At 43.0% G+C, this 12,008-nt stretch overlaps 1 pseudogene; it reads left to right on the forward strand.

Annotated features, from left to right (window-relative positions):
• The first annotated feature begins 757 nt into the window (after positions 1–757).
• LOC112849912 (uncharacterized) lies at positions 758–7,813 on the forward strand (annotated as a pseudogene).
• Positions 7,814–12,008: the final 4,195 nt, after the last annotated feature.

Genomic DNA, 12,008 nt, shown 5'->3' on the forward strand with positions numbered 1-12,008 from the left:
GTGTCAGTGTAAAGTTTTAAAGTTACTTTTCAAAAGAATTTTAAAGGAAAATAAAAATAAAAGCCTCCAGCAAGGGGATGCTACCCCCTGACTCTTCTCTCTTCAGGGAAGACTAGAAGACCTTCCTAAGGGGTCCCTGGCTGGCTCAGTTGGTGGAGCATGAGGCTCTTGATCTCAGAGTTGTGAGTTTAAGCCCCATGTTGGGTGTAGAGATTACCTAAAGGAAAAAGGAAACCTTCTTAAACAGAAACAGTCTCAGAGAGCACCAGTACGTTATGTTTCGCCTCAGCCTTTCAACGGGGGTCAGGAAGATAGCAGAATGGCAGTTCTAGGAGGTTTTGGTTTTGTTTTGCTTTTTTTTTTTTTTTTTTTTTTTTTTTTGCCCAAGTTCTATTGATAAAATAGAAAATAGTTTTCACCAAAAACAATTGACAATTAATGTTTATCGGGCTAATCACAGACTTCAGCAGGCTTCTCATTCAGAATTCAGCACTGGAAACCAAGATCTAATTGGCCTCTGCCATAGTCTGGCTGGATTTTGGGAGGCCCCCAGTCTGTTCCAGTGTATCCCCAAGGAGTCAGGAATTTTCAGATGGAGTATATTGACATACAGTATTTATTTTGACAGCTATGTCATTATTTTGATCAGCATTAGAAAAATACAACAAATTAAACCTATGATTCACTCAAATGGAGTAAATACAAGTCAACTTGTAAAAATATCAGGTAAATAATGGTGCTCAGATCGTGCTCAAGCATGGCAACAGTCATGAAGCCTGAAGAATTGAATGGCCGGATTTGTACCAAGGCAACAAGGTCTGTAAACTCCTGCCTCACTTCTAGGTCTACTGCACCACGGATTCCGATGTAAAGACTGGATCTAAGGACCACCACCAGCAGCCTGTCCTTCAGATCCAGCCTGCACTTTGGGCAGATTCCCCTTACAGAATTCACAAATAACATTGGCAGAAGTGACAATACCAAGGCAACTAATGGGGCAGCGAACAAGAGGAAATGTTCTGCTGCACTGAGCTTTGTTTCTTAATGCAGTAGGGTTAGGAAAAACTTCGCCTTTTAAATGTCCTTTATTGTTTTTAATGTATTGCCTGGACTGGAGTGCCTGGGTGGCTCAGTCGGTTAAGCAGCCGACTCGATTTCAGCTCAGGTCATGGTCTCACGGTTGGTGAGTTCAAGCCCGGGTCGGTCTCTGCACTGACAGCACAGAGCCTCCTTGGGATTATCTCTCTCTCTGCACCCCCCCCCCAACCAAACAAATAAATAAACTTAAAAAAAAAAAGTATTATCTATACCATTAAAAAAGTAAGATTAAGAAATTGCAAGTAGAATTACAATTTGTTTCACAGTCCAGACAGTTTTAAATAGCTCCTTGTTGGGGCCCCTGGGTACTCTGCTGGTTAAGCGTCTGACTTTGGCTCAAGTCATGATCTCATGGTTCATGAGTTTGATCTCCGCTTGGGGCTCTGCAGGCTGCTTTGGATTCTGTCTCCCTCTCTCTCTGCCCTTCCCTGCTCTCTCTCTCTCTCTCTGTCTCTCAAAAATAAACAAACATTAAAAAAAAAAAAGTTTATGTAAATTATCACCACTCCAGGGGATAGAAATTGGCATAGAAGCTGGAGGGAACATGAGGTTGTGTCCTTTTTGAATGTGGATAGTTCTCCATACAAGGAGTAATAGACTCTCTAAAAGAAATTGAACAGAATATCAACATTGCAAATCACTGTAGATAGATAGTGTAGAATAGATACTGTTCCTCCGTCTGTGAGTCCTACTATTCATTCTTCTAGTTATTCACTCACTCATTCAAAAAATAGTTGAGTGCTTACTATATGTGTAAGGAATTACTGCCAGCAATGAAAAATTCTTCTCCTAATCAGTTCCTTTGACCTACAAATCAAAGAAGCAAAAAAGTCATTTTGCCATTTTTGGACCAAAATTCACAACTTCTTAGAAGCTCTTCTGTATCACCTCTATTCTATTCTAATGATTTGTTTACTGTCTCCCCTCAATATTTATTGTAAACACTATTCAACATGTTAATTGGTCGTTGTTATAGGCAAAATAATGCCTCACCCCACAAAGATGTCCACATCCTAATCCCCCAAACCAGAGTGATGTGGCCAGAGGCCAAGGAATGTGGGCAGCCTCTAGAGGCTGGAAAAGACGAGAAACAGATTCTTCCCTAGAGTGTCAAGGAGGAGCACAGCTCTGCTGACATCTTGGTTTTAACCTCGTAAGATACATTGCAGTTTTCTGAGCTCTAGAATTAAAAGCTGATGCTTTTTGTTTTGTTTTGTTTTAAGCCATTAAGTTTGTGTAATGAGTGACAACCGCAATAGAAACTAATGTAAGCATCAAAGCATTGGGCTTCATGTTGTGGGAGATGCAAAGATGAAACCCTCCTCTCAAGATGCTTATTTATAGCTTAGAACAGATGAGATGCCTAAGCTAAACTACTAAGCTAGAACATGATGACTATCGTAAAAGAGGTACCACAGAATGGCTATGGGAGTCCAAGGAAGGAAATCGCTTCTTTTTTAGGGTATTTTGGAAGGGCGTGGTGGAAGAAAAGGCTTTTGGGCTGACCCTAAGAGGATGAGTAAATTTCAAGAGATAAAAGGAAAGGGAGCACCTGGGTGGCTCGGTCAGTTAAGCATCCGACCTTGGCGCAGGTCAGGATCTCGTGGTTTGTGGGTTTGAGCCCCGTGTCGGGCTCTGTGCTGACAGCTCAGAGCCTGAATCCTGTTTCAGATTCTGCATCTCCCTCTCTCCCTGTCCCTCCCCCACTCATGCTCTGTCTCTCTTTCTCTTAAAAATAAAGAAATGTTAAAAAAGAGAGAGAGAGAGAGATAAAAAGGATGGAGAAAGTGGCATAACTCTTACAAATTAAATCACATAATAAATTATTTTTTAAATCTATTGTTAGTCCTTTGATAAAGGAAACACTGCTGTGTTAAAAAACAAAATCATGCCCTAACTCATCTTTTTTTAAAAAGCTGTTTATTGATTCTTGACAGTGAGCATGTGTGAGAGGGGAGGGACAGAGGGTCTGAAACAGGCTGTGGACTCCGTGCTGACGGCAGACAGCCTGACGTGAGGCTCAGACCCACGAACTGCACGATCATGAGCTGGAATGAAGTCGGACGCTTAACCGACTGCACCACCCAGGCGCCCCATAGGTTACACCAGATGTGGTCGGATCTTTGAACCTGAAGAATGACTTCCATCGGTCTTCTAGGGCTGCCATGGCAGGATACCGCAGACGGAAGGGCTTCAACAACAGAAATTTATTTTCTCACGGTTCCGGAGGCTGGACGTACAAGATCAAGGTGTCCGCAGGTTCGGTTTTTCTCCTGATACCTCTCGCCTGGCCTTGCAGACAGATACCCTCTCACTGTGTGTGCACGTGGCCTTTCCTGTGCGCATGCACACCCTTGGTGTCTTCCTCTTCTTAAAAAGCCACCTACAAAGCCACCCGTTCTTTACCAGTTCTTTTGGATTAGAACCCCCACCTTTATGACCTCACTTAAACCTGATCACCCTTGAAAGGCCCTATCTCCTAATCTAGTCACACCAGGGGTTTGGGCTCCTTTCTATGAACTTAGGGGAACACAGTTCAGTCCGTATCATACAGAATTATTGTTTTAAAAATTATAGATGTGAGATACACCAATGGTACAAAAAATATAAACCAAACAACAGTATGTCAAGTAGAAAATAAAAAAATTGTCTTCTCTCTCATTGCCTCTAGAGGAAATCAGTTTCCTTCTGGAAAAGTCTGATTGAAATAATTATAGCTAAGACACCGGAGAACTTGCTTCCTCTCTCTTTCTCTGCCCAAATGTACTTAAGAAAGGCCATGTGAAGACACAGTGAGGAGGCTGCCCTCTGCCACCCAAGGAGAGAACTCTCACTAGACACAGACCTTGCTGGCACCTTGATCTTGGCTTCTAGAGTCTAGAACGGTGAGAAATAAATTTGTTGTCTAAGCCACCAGGCTATGGTGCTTGGTTATGGCAGCCCAAACAGACTAAGATAGCATCGTTCTCTGCATAAAACTATGCGTACATCTATCCATTTTTAAACACAAATGGGATCTTGCTAAACGTAATGTTCTTCAACAAACTTTTTCCATTTACAACATATATTGACAATCTTTCCATACCGGTACAGATCTAGTGACCTCATTGTTGTTATTTTCCAGTGTCGTTTTATTATTCCAGTATCCAACCTGGAATACCATGATACCTTTAGTGATGATTCTCTTTATTTTTTAGTTTTAATTTTGTTTTGAGGTAATGGTAGATTCACACGTAGTTGCAAGAAATAACACGTGTACTCTTTCCTCAGTTTCCTCCGATGGTAAGTAACATCTTGGAAAACTACACAACATTATTACAACCAGGATATTGACAGTGATACAGACAAGACATGAACACTTCTGTCACCACAAGGATCTCTCTTGTGGCTCTCTCATCGCCACACCCACTTCTCTCCCGCCCCTTCCTTAACCCTGGCAACCACTAACTTGCTCTCCCTTTCTAGAATTTTGTCTTTTCGAGAATGTGATATACATGGAATCATACAGTAGGTAACCTTTTACGTTGGGGTTTTTTACTCCGTCTAATAGTCTAGAGATTCATCCAGGTTGTGTGTGTATCAATGAATAGTTCTTCCTTTCTACCACCAAGTAGTGTTCCATGGCTAGATGTAGTATAGCTTAACTGTTCACCAGCTGAAAGATACCTGAATTGTTTCCAGCTTTTGACTATTGTAAATAAAGTTGCTACGATCATTCATGTACAAGTCTTTGTGTGAACATAAGTCTTCATTTCTCTCTGGTAAATGTCTAGGAGTAACATTTGCTGTGTCATATGATAGATGCTCTTTTAGTTTTGTAGGAAACTGCCAAATTGTTTTCCAGAGTAGCTGTACCATTTTACGTTCCCACCAGCAATGTACGAGAGACGCAGTTTCTCTGCATCCTTGTCAGAAATCCGTGTTGTCACTGTTTTTATTTTAGCCAATTCTATTAGATGTATAGCGATAAGTCATTGTGGTTTCTATTCACATTTTTGAAATGGCTAATCATGTTTAACATCTTTGCACGTGCTTATTTGCCATCTATACATCCCCTTCTGTGTAATGGCTTTTCGTGTTTATTTCTCATGTTTCAATAGGATTGTTTGATTTTTTTTGCTATTGAGTTTTGAGGTTTTTTAAAATGTTTATTTATTTGGGGGGGGGGGTAGGGAGGAACAGAGAGAGAGAGAGGGAGACACAGAATCCAAAGCAGGCTCCAGGCTCTGAGCTGTCAGCACAGAGCCCAATGCGGGGCTCAAACTCACGAACCACAAGATCATGACCTGAATGGAAGTCAGACACTTAACTGACTGAGTCACCCAGGCGCCCTGAGTTTTTGAGTTTTACTATATCTAGACACTAGTACAGTAGGCCCTTGAACAATGCAGGAGTTAGGGACACTGATCCCCCATGCAGTCAAAAATCCATATGTAACTTTTGACTCCCCCCCCCGAAAACTTAATTACTAGTGTTGACCAGAAGCCTTACCAATATGGACATAGTCAGTTAACTGGGTGGCTCAGTGGGAAGAGCATGTGACTTCTGATCTCAGGGTCTACATTAGGTGTAGAGTTCACTAAAAAAGAAATAAATTTTAAAAAATAGTCAATTAACACATATTTTGTATGTTATATATATAATATACTGTGCTCTTATAAAGTAGGCTAGAAAAAATGTTATTAAGAAAGTCAAATGGTAGCAAAAATGAACTACTGGGACCTCATCAAAATAAAAAGCTTCTGCGCAGCGAAGGAAACAATCAGCAAAACTAAAAGGCAACCGACAGAATGGGAGAAGATATTTGCAAATGACATATAAGGTAAAGGGTTAGTATCCAAAATCTACAAAGAACTCATCAAACACCACACCTGAAAAACAAATAATCCAGTGAAGAAATGGGCAAAAGACAAGAATAGACACTTCTCCAAAGAAGACATCCAGATGGCCAACCGACACATGAAAAAATGCTCAACATCACTCATCATCAGGGAGATACAAATCAAAACCACAATGAGATATCACCTCACACCTGTCAGAATGGGTCACATTAACAACTCAGGCAACAACAAATGTTGGCGAGGATGCAGAGAAAGAGGATCTCTTTTGCATGGCTGGTGGCAATGCAAGCTGGTACAGCCACTCTGGAAAACAGTATGGAGGTTCCTCAAAAAACTAAAAATAGAACTACCCTACGACCCAGCAATTGCACTACTAGGCATTTCTCCTCGGGATACAGGTGTGCTGTTTTGAAGGGACACATGCACCCCCGTGTTTATAGCAGCACCATCAACAGTAGCCAAAGTATGGAAAGAGCCCAAATGTCCATCGATGGATGAATGGATAAAGAAGATGTGAAATATATCTATACAATGGAGTATTACTCGGCAATCAAAATGAATGAAATCTTGCCATTTGCAACTACGTGGATGGAACTGGAGGGTATTATGCTAAGTGAAATTAATCAGGGAAAGACAAAAATCATATGACTTCACTCAGGTGAAGACTTTAAGAGACGAAACAGATGAACCTAAGGGAAGGGAAACAAAAATAATATAAAAACAGGGAGGGGGACAAAACAGAAGAGACTCAAAAATATGGAGAACAAACTGAGGGTTACTGGAGGGGCTGGGGGAGGGGGAGGGGCTAAATGGGGAAGGGGCACTAAGGAATCTACTCCTGAACGTATTGTTGCACTATATGCCAACTAATTTGGATGTACATTTTAAAACCTAAAAAATAAAATTAAAAAAAAGAAAGTCAAAATACATTGTACAGAATGGTACTGCATTTATTGAAAAATATCTGTGTGTAAGTGGATCCAGACAGTTCAAACACGTGTTGCTCAAGGGTCAACCGTACTTTGTCAGATATGTGGTTTCCAAATATTTTCTCCCATGCTGTAGCTTGTCTTTTCATCCCTTTAACAGAGTATTTCAGGGAGCAAAGGTTTTTTTCCTTGCATGAGGTCGAGACTGGGCTGCCCGGCTACTGGGCACCGGGGACCAGTAGCTGGGGGCTCGGGCTTCCACCTGGGCCAGGGACGGTCCTTCCTGAACACCTGCCTCCCTGCAGCCCCATCCCGGGTCTGGCTTTCAGTGAGAGCACACGGAGCATGAAGTGGAAGAGGTGGGCAGGATGATGGGGCAGAAGACGAAGGAAGAAAAGGAGAAAAGGAAGAAAAAAAGGAGCTGGAGGGGAGAATGTCACCCGAGGAGACCCAGGAACAGATTCTGAAGTTGCCAGAGAAGCTTTGGGCACCCCCCCCCCCCCCCCCAGGAAGAGAAGCACCAGCTTTTTCTGCAGCTCAAGAAAAAGGAATTTTCCCACGAGGGAGAAACAGGGAGGCCCGGGGAGCAGAGCACCCTGACCACTACATCAGGTGTGTACCAGCAGAGCTGGACGGTCAGGCCAGAGCTCACCTCCTCAGCCTGGGAAGACACAGCCAGCCAGGCGCCCTCAGGGCAGAAGACCGCCAAACAGGTGTTGGGACCCCAAGTACTTACCACCCAGAGTCGCGTGGGCTCAGCGGCTGCTTTTGTAGGGACCCCAGAGCCACGGCCAATTCCGCAGCCCGGGCAGTGCCTATGGGAGCGCTCGTCCCGCACCCGACTCAAGGCCCACGCAGCCCACCCACAGTGCTGGCGAGCAGCTCAGAGCACGTGAGCAGCACGTCCCGCAGGGCGAGACCGGTCTCGATCCGGCCACCGCCTGACGCCACGCACGGCCGCTTTCAGACCACCCAGACATGGGAGGCAAGAGCAAAAACCCAGGGAACTCACATGTCCGTCTCAAGGTTTCCAGCCAGCCTGCCCTCTTCTGCCCCTCTCAGCCTTCTTGTGTCTGCTCTATCCACAACTTCCGGGGGTTTTAGTTGTGCTTTGCTGGAGAAATAGGGAAAAGTGTGTCCACTGCATCTTCTTAGAAGAGAAAAGTGGGGGCGCCTGGGTGGCGCAGTCGGTTAAGCGTCCGACTTCAGCCAGGTCACGATCTCGCGGTCCGTGAGTTCGAGCCCCGCGTCGGGCTCTGGGCTGATGGCTCGGAGCCTGGAGCCTGTTTCCGATTCTGTGTCTCCCTCTCTCTCTGCCCCTCCCCCGTTCATGCTCTGTCTCTCTCTGTCCCAAAAATAAATAAAAAACGTTGAAAAAAAATTAAAAAAAAAAAAAAGAAGAGAAAAGTGGACCTCATTGGTTTTCAATGGCTAAGTAATGTGCATGGCCTACAACTCATTAACCAGTCTCCTTTTGATAGACATTTAGACCGTTCCTAGGTTTTTTGCTATTAAAATAATGACGAAAAGGAATAGACGTTCTCCTTCTTTGCGGGGGGGGGGGGGGGAGCGGGAAATGGGGAGAGGGCAGGGCAGATTCTGGGTTCTTGTGCTGTTATACGCAGAGGCTAAAATTCCCAACGGGAATTGTTGGGTCAAGGGACACGTGCATTTTAATTCCCCATATTGTCAAAATATCCTCAAACAATGTTTCACTAAACTCCCACCAACAGCAGAGTATGTGTTTTTCTATTGAGTATTGTCAAATTTTCTAATCTTTGATCACCTGATTGAGAAATGTTCTCTTAAGCTGTTTTTGTGTGCTTATTTTCCTTTCTCGGTAGGACTCAAAGGGAGAAGGGTGTCTTTTTCATTTTCTTGTTGTCCGCAAGGACCTGGCCCCAGGCTACATACCATAATAGTTATCTGTTAATAGTTTTAGCCCTTCCAATAAAGGATTAGAGCTGGTCATACAGAATTCTGGCCAAGTCTCAGGACTTCAAATAACACACAAAATTTCAACAGGTTTTACAAGCAGGTGTTTCTCAAAGTGTCTGTAGATGAACCTGAATCAGAATCACTTGGGGGTAACGGGAACCCTAACACCACACATCTCCTGTTATGATGGACTCAAGAGGATGCTTTGCCACCTAGATGTAATATTCTTGCCAAAAAATGGTGACACTGAATCTAGTAAGGAGGGAACAATCAGACACATTCAAAGTGTGAGACATTCTGAAACAAAGAAACAAAACCAAACAGGTCTGGAATCTTCCAAAACTGAATGTGCTAGAAGACAGGAAACACAGCCACGCTAGATTAATGAGGTCACAAGAAATGCAAGCCAATCCACATACACATATACCATACATACATATATATATATATATATAATATATATTAGAATTTCTTTTTTTAGGTTTATTTATTTCGAAAGGGAGGCAGCGCGCATTCACGTGTGTGCATGTGCAGGCATGCAAGAGTGGGGGAGGGGCAGAGAGAGAGAGAGAGAGAAAGAGAATATCCAGGCTCCATGCTGTCAGCACAGAGCCTGACTTGGGGCTCGAACTCACGAACCGCGAGATCATAACCTGAGCCGAAATTAAGCATCAGATGCTTAACCGACTGAGTCACCCAGGCACCCCTGTGGTAGAATTTCTGACGAGAAAATCCCTTCTCCAAAGGGGGGTACTGTTCTAGATGAAAACAGACTAAAGAGACTGGGTCACTAAATATAATGGTTAACCCTTGATCGAGTCCTACATTTTATTTTTAAGGCTATAAAGTACATTATGGGGACATTTGAGAAATGATGAATATTGATAGCTTTGTAGGTGTTATTGTAATAGCAAACTTGGGGGATATAATATTTCTGTAGTTTTATAGAAGAAGAATATATTTTTAGGATGTAGTGCTGAAGTATTAGGAGTCAAGTGTCACTACTATGCCTAAAACTTCAGAAAGTTCAGAAAAAACTCAAAAGACAACAGATATAGTAAACGGTTAAAAGTGCGAGAAACATTTGGTGTTCATTACTGTCATCTTGCAACTCTTCTTTAGTTTTCAAGACTTTCAAAATAAAAAGCTGGCCCTACCTCAGATCAGATCTGAATCTTGGTGGGAGGGCAGCACCCATTTGTATCTGCATTTCAAGTAGATCTTCCCATTGATTTTTATGTATACTGCAGTTTTAGATGTACTGATTTTTTTTTTTTTTTTTTTTTTTTTTGAGCAGGGCCCTGGCTCCCAAGTTGTAGCCCATCCCTCCTCTTTTTAATTTTTTTTTTCAACGTTTATTTATTTTGGGGACAGAGAGAGACAGAGCATGAACGGGGGAGGGGCAGAGAGAGAGGGAGACACAGAATCGGAAACAGGCTCCAGGCTCTGAGCCATCAGCCCAGAGCCCGACGCGGGGCTGGAACTCACGGACCGCGAGATCGTGACCTGGCTGAAGTCGGACGCTTAACCGACTGCGCCACCCAGGCGCCCCTAGATGTACTGATTTAAAGTACAATAATGTGTTTTTATTTTAGTCTTTATGAAGGTAGAGCTAAAAAAAAAAAAAAAAACAACAAACAAAAAAACCCAACCCTCCATATCTTGGTTACACAATAGAATTTAAGGATGTTGGGTTAACAGATTTAAACCCAGTCTTTTTCCACATTCCCTTCTGTGGTCCTCTTAATTTTCCCCATCTCCTTCAACTCTCTTAATCTTTATTTATCTTTTGCACAGTGTTTTCAAAGTTCTTGTGAAGATTGTGTCAGTGAGTGCTGCCCTCTAAATTGCTGCAGTGGACACCGCCTATATTCAGGTAGAATCTAGCCTCTTATTTCCTCCAGCAACTGAATAATAAAGAGGTAAGTAGCACCACTGTCCCTATCCAGCTCAAGGCAATTCTTCTTAAACACTTAAATGACCGATGTAGGGACAGCACGTATTATGTGGTGTGTTTACCAAACAATAAATGACATTCACAAGTAATAAACTGGTGAAAGATCCAAAGCACGTGCCTTAACAAACGTACGCATATCAATAGCTTGTCAGGACGCTGCTTTAAATGCGTAACTATCACCTAAGATCAACAGATGGACTTGAAATAATGTGGGAACCTCAAAAGAATACCTGGTACTTTCTGTAAGGAGCCATCACCATCAACATAAAGCCTACTGTTTCGAAGGTTCTGTTGTACTGACAAATTCGTACTAATTCCTGGATTTCCTCTGGTGAACAGTGGCTTACAATGGCTAGCTGGATTTAGAATGGTCAGTTGAGGCTACTGAAGAGTATACATGGCCTCACATGATCCGGGGTAGCAAAGAAGCAGATGCAGTTGACTTTGAGAAGGCTAATTTTAGATCTCAGGTAAGTAGAAAGTTTATCATAACCATAAAAGAATATGCTCCCTGGGGCGCCTGGGTGGCGCAGTCGGTTAAGCGTCCGACTTCAGCCAGGTCACGGTCTCGCGGTCCGTGAGTTCGAGCCCCGCGTCGGGCTCTGGGCTGATGGCTCAGAGCCTGGAGCCTGTTTCCGTTTCTGTGCCTCCCTCTCTCTCTGCCCCTCCCCCGTTCATGCTCTGTCTCTCTCTGCCCCCCCCCCCCCCGGCCCCCAAAAATTAACGTTGAAAAAACAAAAAAAAAGGATATGCTCTCTGTTGGTATACAAACTTTGTTAATATGTATATCTTGGATCTTTAACTCACTTATTACTTGGTGGTATTTGGTAACCACATGCAAATGTTCCGTAAGCACAGCATTTATTAGAAATACATTGTAACGCCGCAGGCACTGTGGCTTCGGCTTTTGACTGTGGATTTTTACTGGATTTTTGATTGGGACGCTTTCCCCACCCCCCCCCCCCCTTTGTTTTTTTACCATGAAACCTCTTTAGCACTTGTGATCTAAACCAGAATCTAACCTTTATTTATTTATTTTTTAAAAAGAGATTCTGGAAATCCTCCACAGCATGTAACAGTAGCGCTAAATCTAAAGTAAACACTCAACAATTAGGTGTTAACTGTTGATTGATTTCACCCTGTGATTCATTGGTTTCACCCTAAGGACTCAAGTGAGACTAAATGGTTGGTCATTTTTCTGATTTAGTATTTCCTTGGGTTTCTTATATCCCCGGAGAGTTTTAG

The sequence above is a fragment of the Puma concolor genome, chromosome C2, assembly GCF_028749965.1.
Source record: "Puma concolor isolate L17-30 chromosome C2, mPumCon1.1.hap2, whole genome shotgun sequence".
NCBI lineage: Eukaryota > Metazoa > Chordata > Mammalia > Carnivora > Felidae > Puma > Puma concolor.